Source organism: Peromyscus leucopus, chromosome 16_21 (genome assembly GCF_004664715.2).
Source record: "Peromyscus leucopus breed LL Stock chromosome 16_21, UCI_PerLeu_2.1, whole genome shotgun sequence".
In the NCBI taxonomy this organism is placed as follows: domain Eukaryota; kingdom Metazoa; phylum Chordata; class Mammalia; order Rodentia; family Cricetidae; genus Peromyscus; species Peromyscus leucopus.
Window position 1 is genome coordinate 38,937,555 of NC_051084.1, and position 9,414 is coordinate 38,946,968.

Consider the following 9,414-nt stretch of genomic DNA (forward strand, 5'->3'; position numbering starts at 1 on the left):
ATTTTCCAAAGTTAGTGACAGACACTAAGCCATATTTCAAGTAATACCAGTTAACACCAATAGGACAGATACTAAAGCAAAAGAAACACACCTAGACATAGCTTGCCATAACTAATGAAAGACAGGGAAAACATTGAAAGCATTTAGAGAAAACAGACATCCTCCAGAGAACAGTGAGTATACAACTTCTATCAGCACCATGACAACTCTAAGGCAATAGACTAACATTATACATCCATCCACCCACCCATCTATCCATTCATCCATCCACCTACCCATCTATCCATCCATCCACCCACCCATCTATCCATTCATCCATCCACCCACCCATCCATCCACTCATCGATCTATCCATCCATCCATTCATTCATCCACCCATTTATCCATCATCTATCAACCTACCACCCACCCACCCACCTATCCATGCATGAATGCATTTATCCACCCACCCATTTATCCATCCACACATCCATCCATCCATCCATCCATCCATCCATCCATCCATCCATCCATCCATTCATTTTGTTATTTATTTGACACAAGATCTCATTGTGCAGCCCAGGCTTGCATTTAATATGCAGCAATTCTCTTGCCTCAGTCCCCTGAGTGCCCAAATTACAGATACAAATCACCAGGGCCAGGCAATAATATCTTTAAAGAGCTGGCTGGATAGCAGGGTAGGCTGGTAATCCAACATTCTATAGTGACTTAGAATATCCTCAGAAAGTGAAAGAGAAAAATAATACAGACTTTCTCAGATAGACAAAAATCAAGGGTACCCCATTGCTCTCCAACTGTCCCATAAATGCCATCACAATGTTAAAGGAAAATCTTCAGGTTGAAGGGTTACAATTAAAGGGCAGAAGAAATAAAATAAATCCAGGCACAGACTTAAAATTACTCTAAAAGGTGGGTTTTGAAGAGCGCCTGCAGTAGCAGTGGAAGATATATTCACAGCACATGGGACAGGGAGGTGAAGCTAACCATGGCACAAGAGGAGGGAGGGAGGGATTGGGAGTGTACCCCGTAATCCTTGCAACATACTGCGTGAGAGAGTGTAATGTTATTTGAAGGAATACTTCGAGTCTCCTAAACCGATATATTGTAGGCTGCAGGCAGTCCTCTCATTGCCTTCCAGCCCACTGCCCCTTGCAGTGCACTCAATACACCCGTTAACAGATGAATGAATAATGAAAATGTAGACCACACACACAATAGATTTTCATTCAGCCATGAATAAAACTGAAATCATGACATTTGCAGGGAGATGGAAGGCTCTGGAAATAATTGTGTCATGTGAGGTATCGAAGACAAGTACCTCATTATCTCTCATAAGCAGATCTTTGATTTTAATTTTCATATGTGTGCCTATGTGTGTGGGGTGTATAGAACATGAAGGGATACTCGGGAGGGGGGGGAAAGAGATATTAAGGGGGTTTTGGGGTGTGTGGTAAAGGAGAGTAAGAGAATACATGAAAGAGAAAGGGGAGCTGGGGGGGAAGGATGCTAGCAGGAGGCAGGCACAGGGGTGAGAGGAGAGGAGGGAAGAGGTCAACAGGAAGTAAGTACTTAGGAGGATCCCGCAATGGAATCCATTACCATGTATGACTCTAAAAACAATAATAATACATACATATACACTGTAAACAGAGGAGTTACTAAATATTATAAAAAGAGATGTAAACAGCAAATCAATAGAAGAGATACCTTTGAAGGCTGGATGCCTGGTACACGCTTGCAGTTTGAGCTACCTGAAGCAGGGTTGCTTGAGCCCATAGGTTCAAGAACAGCCTGGGTGACACAGTGAGACCCCCGTCTACCCGCTGAAAACCAGAGAAGGCAGTAACAGAGGCAAAAAGCACAGCACACACAGATGGGACAAACGGAAAATAGCTGGCAGACTGCTTAGCTCTTAATGCAGCCGTATCAACACTCATTTCAAATGTGAACGGCATAAACACATCAATGAGATGACTGGCATTGGAATAGCACACATATAAATATAGTCTATGATAAATCCATTGGAAGTATAAGGACATACACAGATTAAAAGTAAGAGGTTGGGGCTCGGATCTGAATCAGTGGTAGAGTGCTTGCCTAGCATGCAAAGGGCCTTGAGTTTAATACCTCACATGGGGTTAGGGGAGGCAAGGGATGACCAAAGACAAATATATTGAGCGTTGTTACTAAAATTCCTTCTTCAGGAGGAGATGTAAATAATGTCTCCGTCTCCTCCTAAGGCTCTGTAACAAACCGAGGTGTGATTCCACCAAAGTTCACTCTGGGGAACCAATGAGTTTGTTGGGCTTACTTACAGCGACTAAGTGAGGGGTTACTTCCTGGAGTGTGGGTGCTCCCATCAAAAAGACTGCACTGGAAAGGCTTTACCTAGCAGGGATGATGGCTTTTCCACTGCCACATAGATGGAGTCCTCCCCAACCTCTACTCTTCAGTCCCTTCCACTAAGAGCCAGAGGCTTCCTGCAGCTAAGGAAGACTGCAGTCAGCTGGTTGTGCGGGATGGCTGGATACTCAGGTGAGGTCCCAGCACCCCTCACTCCCTGTCTGTTTGTGAGAGAAGTAAACAGTCATCATCATCAGGTCCTGCTGTGATGATCTTTCCCAAGCAGGCCCATCAGAACTTCTGAAGATGGCGGTAGTTTGGCTTGGAGGGCAGTACTGTATGAGTTCCTCTTGTGATTAGGAATTTGGACTTCTTTCAGATTTTGAAATGTAAACATGAGATATCTGGGGGATGGGGCTCAAAACATGAAATTCATGGATGTTTCGTGTACCCCTTATTTTTATAGCCCGATGGCAATTTTACAAGCTCAAAAGTAATTTTGAGCAAAGTCAGGTGATGACTCACTCTGTAATCTGAGCACTTGGGAGGCTGAGGCAGGAGGAGGAATGAATTTGAGACTAGCCAGGGCTACATAGTGAGTTCCAGGTCAGCCTGGGCTACAATGTGAGACCCCATCTTAGAAACAAAATAAAACATGTGTATGAAACAAAGTTTGTGATCATGGACTCATAATATATCCACTGTAAGACTTTCTACTTGTGGTGTTTTAGATTTTGGAGTAGTCTGGATTTTGGATTTGGGGAATTTTAGGCTCAGGAAGCCTTACTCATGCTATGGATACCAGCAATCAGGAGAAAGCCATAATTTAAAAAAAAGTAAGCTTTCAAGCAAGGAGGCTTATCAGGAGAAGAGAGACATATTTGAGATATTAACCCCTGAGGGAGGCAGGACAATTCTCTGTATGCGACGGCAGAGCTTCAAAATGCACGCTGCCACGCTGGATGGATATGAAGGCCGAGAGAGGACACTCTACAGTCAATAATAAAACATTAGGAAGAAAATCTGAGAAAGTATAAATGACTCCAGCAACACCATCAACATTTCCAGACCATTCCCCCACTAACAGCCCTGCCCACGGGCACAGGCGCCATATTCTTGGAGGTAAACTGCCACTGAACAGACAATGTTCCAGCATTCTACACACTAGAGTGGTCAGATACAAGCAGAGGAGAAACCTTGGGCAGTTTGACAGAAATTCCTCAGGTGTTTCTGATGCCTGTTTCTGCCTCCTCCTTTGCATCTGCCCTGCCCGACCGCTCCCACCAAGAACCTCTGGACTGGATCTTGGCAGTCGACAGGGTGAGTGAGAGCAGGGAGGACACGCGAGACTTGGCTGAAAGACGGGTTCTATAGACCAACCCTTTACGGACTCACGCACATCCTTAGCTATGGTTTGTTTGCTCACGCCTTCAGTAGATGTTGCTTGAGCACCTGTATCAGGCACCCTGCTTTGCCCACCACAGATGGGCCCCACTGCTGAGGGCAGGTAGGGGGCTGCAAGGGTCTACCTTCTGAAGACCGGACCGAAGCAAGGAGCTGAGAACTAGTGAGCCTACAGAAACTGAAGTCATTCAAAGCCGAGAGAATTAAACACTGGAGACTAGTCTCTTTAAGAGATGGCTCACTGGTGGAGGTATGAAAGCTTGTCTGTGGCTCTTCACCAAGGCTCAGATGTGAGGCCCCCAAAGGCCCGTTTTAGTAGTCCAGACCTCAGGCAGGAGACAACCCTCGCTCTGAATACGGACACACCAGCCCTGTGTGTCAGGCTGTTTGGGCCGTACACAGGATGGGTGGCGATTCATTTTCTCTTCATCCTGGAGGCTAGAAATCAAAGCACTGGCGACGTTAATTCTTCAGAGGCCTCTTTGGTTTGTAGATGGACTCCTCACTGCATGTACCTGTGTCGTCTCTCCTTCTGATCTCCTAGGCCTACCTCAGTGACCTGGTTTTACCTTAATTATCTCATTGATGGCTTTGTTTCCAAATGCAGTCACGTACGGAAGCATCCATCCCCATCTCGAGTGAAGACTTCAGCATAGGATTCTGACGGGGACAGGTCCCAGTTTGGTCAGACACCTTGGAAGCCCAGTGCCCCACAGGAAGAGATCAGAAAAGAAAGCTCTGTACACAGCCGATCCAGCCAAAGCAGAGTTTCTGGTGGATGCAGCCCGTATTGGAAGGGTTTGTAAGGACGGCGTCATATTGTTGGTCCCTGTGTGGCCCAGGACATGTGTAGGTCCAGCCATTAGCAGAACAAGCTGATCCTCCTTTGTAAACTCTTCATGCGCTCAAAGGTTATTCCAGCCTGATCTGGGAGGCAGTGTTCCTGGCAGACAGGGCAACTCGAGGCCCTGCATTTAGCAATTTTATGGGTGTCCAGCCTCTACCTCCCACCCTGGCCTTTGGGGAGCCTGCACAGTGCACCTGGTGGAGCACCTGAGCCTGGGATAGAAGGGGGGGGTGTCAGGAAAATGACTTGATAATGGAAACAATTTGATCATCTCATTCTACCCGTTTCCTGGGAGGAAACAGGATCTAAATTTAACGGCCTCTGCTTCTAGAAGATTGGGTTTGTTTTGTTTAAAGGACTCCCTGGTGATTTGCTTCTAGTTTTTCCGTTGTCTCCGTAGCAATTTGAAATTGTCCTAGGTCTGAGAGCAGGCCTGTCATCCCCATGGGGGATCTTTCAGGGGCAACGTGTTCTTCATTGGATAGCAGGCTAAAAGTAGAATCTCTGGGTTTTGCAAATGTAACAGCAACCGTGGAGCTAGGCGCCCCGCAGGGAGGAGGACTGGACTCCAGGGCCTCCGGCCTCCCTGCAAATACCTGAGGGTGCTCCCAGAGGAAGCTAATAAACATGTGCCCTCGGCACTCCCCCACAGCCAGCCTCGCTGTTGTTTTTAATAATCCAGGCATCACAAACACAGCCCTCCTTATCTCCATGTTAGTGAAGCCAATTCCCCAATGGAGAAGGGCGGGGTGAAGCTGAACAGTGCATATAAAGCAGGTGTCAGCCACTTCCCGAGTACCTGTGCTCTGCCACCAAGGCAGGCCATCCGCCTCCATTACTGTGGCTGCTTACTGCTAAAATGCCGGTCGCTAGAGATTATTCTCTCTCTCTCTCTCTCTCTCTCTCTCTCTCTCTCTCTCTCTCTCTCTCTCTCTCTCTCTCTCTCTCTCTCTCCCCATAGGGTGCAGTGGTGCTCACTCCTGCCCGGGCATCCTGCCCCATGTTGGAAAACTCTGGTAGCTTAAACCACTTCTTCTTCCGCCCCCGCCCCCCACCCCTTGAGTTTGAATTTATGGCTCTGGTTTGCCCCACTGCTTCTTTCTTCCTCCTTCAAACATCTGGCAGAGACACTTCTGCTTCCCGCGAGTCAAGCATCCCTCCCTCCTCTCAGGCTACCTCTGTGAGGACTTCGTAGCTTGCCAGCCTGGTTGTTCTCCCCCCGGATCCTTTCCAGAAAATTGGCCATTTGTCTGTGGGGCACGCACGGCTGGCGTCTGCTTTCTGCCGGCTGGAACTCACTAGACTGCCACCGTCGACAGGTGTGTGCGTTGGCTGTGGCTGGAGCCGAGGGTCTCGGCTGCCAAGCAGAGCCCCCCACGACGCATGGGCACCACAGGTCTTCGGTGCCTCCCTCTAGCCATCTCTGCAGGCTCGTGAAGGCACACTAGAGTTGGAGAGGCTTTAGCTACATTTTCGCATGCTGTCTTCTCAACCTGAACGACCATCTGAACTTTAAGCAGGAGCCGAGCACAGTATCACATCCCTGTCATCCCACACTTTGGAGGCTGAGGTAGGAGAACAGTTAGTTTCAGGCCGGCCTAGGTTACACGGTACGTCACAGTAGAAGCACATAGTGGAGAAGCCACTCTACCTCACGGCTGCCCAGAAGTGAGTGAGTGAGAGAGAGAGAGAGAGAGAGAGAGAGAGTAGGGTTAATATCCCCTTCAATAATGCCATCAATAACCTAACTTTCTTCCAGTAGATTCCACTACCTCTCAACAGTACCACAGGTTGATCACCAAAGCCTTCCATATATATATATATATATATATATATATATATATATATATATATATGTACCTTTGGGGGACAGTCAAAATCCGAACTAAAGCACCCCCCGAAAAAAGGACATGAAAAGGTGCTTTTAGTTGCTATTGCTGTGTAAAACACTTAGTTGAAATGGCTGAAAACAACGATAAACATTTATTCCCCACAGTTTCAGTGTCCTCCCTGGGCAGTCTGGCCTGGGATCTCTCTGGAGACGGCAATCATTGCATCAGCAGGCTTCCGTCACCTGACAGCTTAGGGCTGGAGGAGGCTGTCTCAAGACTGTGGAGCTAATGGGCTCTTCCCACAGAGGCAGGCCGGTGCGGGTGGTTGGCAGGCGGCCTCAGATACCAGAAGCAACTTTGCAGGCCTATAAATGAGCCACACGGGCCTCTTCTCACCCGGGCCTCTCCACAGGCTCTTTGAGTATTTTTTAAGTAATGGGGCCGACTCCCCTCAGAGCAAATGGCCCCCGAGTGTGGTATAAAAGCTATGACGGGGATGGAGACACGGCTCAGTGGTTTAGAGTGTTTAATGTTCTTCCAGAGCATGCAAGTTCTGTTCCCAGCACCCGCGTCGGGTGGCTCACAACGGCCTGCAACTCCAGGGCCTTCTGGCCCCAGCAGGAGCCTATGCTCACACTAAATAAATAAATACTGAACTAAAAAGCAGCAGTGCCTTTCATTACCTAGCTCTAGGTGTTACCCACTGTCACTTCTGCTACATTTGTGTGTGTGTGTGTGAGTGTGAGTGTGTGTGTACAGGCTGGTGCGTACATGCACTTATGTGTGTGGAAGCCAGAGGTTAACTTCGGGTGGAGTTCTTCAGGATGAGGTCCACCTTATTTTTTTTTGAGACCGGTTCTCTCTGGCCTGGAACTCACCAATTCATCTAGGCTGACAGGCCAGCCAGCCCAGAGACTCTCCTCTCTCCTCTTCTTCAGGGCTGGGATTACAAGTGTGGGCCACTACATGTGCTCTGTTATGTACGTCCTGGGGTCCAACTCAAGACCTCCTGCTTGCGCGGTAACCATTCTCCCGACGACTGGGCCATCATCTCCCTGGCCCACTTCTGCTCCAGCCTACACTGGCTCCCCTTGTGCACAGTCAGCCTTGGGCCAAAATATCAAATGGGAAACTCTAGAGATTTAAATTACATGCTGTTGTATGGATTATAATAATAATAATAATAATAATAATAATAATAATAATAATAATTTGTCCACTCTCCTTACCTCTCCACCCCCGCATTCTATTTTTAAGTAGAATGAGAAGTCTCCGGGCATCCTCCATCAGCCTGCTGCTTCCTGCCTGACACATGGGTGACCCCTTGACGGACACTTCTGGTTGTCTGAGGGCCAGCATACCCGGTTTGTCACCGTAGCCAGGCTCTTCGCACCTATTTCAGTGACCTGGTGGATCACGGTGGCATGACAGTGCCTGTGTGCACAAAGCCCTTATTTTTACCCAAGAAAAGGTCCCGGGGTACAAGAGCAGCAATGCTCCCCATTCCAAGCGCTTCTTCAAGTTCAACGGTCCAGGTTTATCACAGATGTACACATTGCATACAATACTCTTATTGATACTAGCTGTGGGCAGTATCCATTGTTGAGGGCAGGGGCTTACAGCATATCCCCTGTGGATAGGGACACTGTGGTAAATAGAAGTGAGCAGTCAGGTTGATCCACGCTCAGGATGGGCAGTATGCCCCACACTTTGAAGAGAAGATTATTGAAGAATTTGTGGGCATATTTTAAATTCACGGCCTAAAATGTTTGCTTTTTATTTTTAAGGCACTGCCATAATTTTTTTTTTCTCCTAGGCTCTAGTATAAAGAATATCTTCCATTTAGTTTCTCCGTCCATTTTCCATTCCAGTCGGATGCACAGCTAAAGTGCATGCTCTCTAAGGTGTCAGGGGGGTGATGTATTTGCTGCACGCATTTTCTTCGCATTGATTTCTCACCTACCGTCCTCACCCCAGCTTGCACAGGAAGCCTCGGCTATCCCCAAGCTGGCTGCTGACGAGGTTAGAGCAGCCGCCACAGGTCTGAGCTTACTGGAAGCTAGCTGGAGCAGAGAGATCTCCAGGGCTGTTGACAGTCCGTCTAATACAAAGGCCGTTTTGAGGAACGTGACAGCTCAGATAGATGGAGTCCATGCTGGCCACGCTGGGAAACACAGATCTCGTGGTTGGTGCTATCCAGCATTAATCAAAGGGCAGGCTTGAATGGGGTGGAGAAAGTTCCATCCATCATGACTCCTGTCAGTGAGACGATGCCATTTGTTGGGAGAGGCTCTCTCTCTGTTAGTTCTTTGGAGTGGCATATGTGTGTAGATGAACTGATGCTCTTGAGACAACCAAGAGAGATTTGTCCTGCCGTGTGTGGGTGGCTGGAGCTACGGGACCAGCAAGATAAAGAAAGCTGGAGAGATGGCTCAGAGGTTAAGAGCTTTAACTACTCTTCCAGAGGTCCTGAGTTCAATTCCCAGCAACCACATGTTGGCTCACAACCATCTATAATGAGAACTGGTACCCTCTTATGGCATGAAGGCAGACATGCAGGCAGAATACTATGTACATAATAAATAAATAAACCTTAAAAAAGCCGTGTCTCTTCACACCCACAAAACTATGATGCTGCCCCACGTTTAATGAGCTCCATCAAGACAAAGGCTGTCAGGTGTGGGACTGGGTGCACCCCTGTAATCCCAATGCTAGGGAGCAGAGACAGGGGGATCCCTGAAGCTTGCTGACTATGCAGCCTAACCAATCAGCTCAAGTCTTAAAAAAAAATTAAAAAAAAAGGTAGAGAAGTGATGAAGACACCCCCCATATCAATGGAGACTCCTGGCTTCCATACACGTCCATGTGCATTTGTACCTCCACACATGCACGCGCACGCACACACACACACACACACACACACACACACACACACAGGAGTGTCATGTGTACATGGAATTCTATAGACTGCTGAAGGAGCCACCTTCT

General features: G+C 47.9%; 1 long non-coding RNA gene across 1 annotated transcript; it reads left to right on the forward strand.

Annotated features, from left to right (window-relative positions):
- The first annotated feature begins 3,513 nt into the window (after window positions 1-3,513).
- LOC119086787 lies at window positions 3,514-5,245 on the forward strand. Its single transcript, XR_005090144.1, has 2 exons — window positions 3,514-3,663; window positions 4,355-5,245. It is a non-coding gene; the product is annotated as an uncharacterized LOC119086787 (long non-coding RNA).
- Window positions 5,246-9,414: the final 4,169 nt, after the last annotated feature.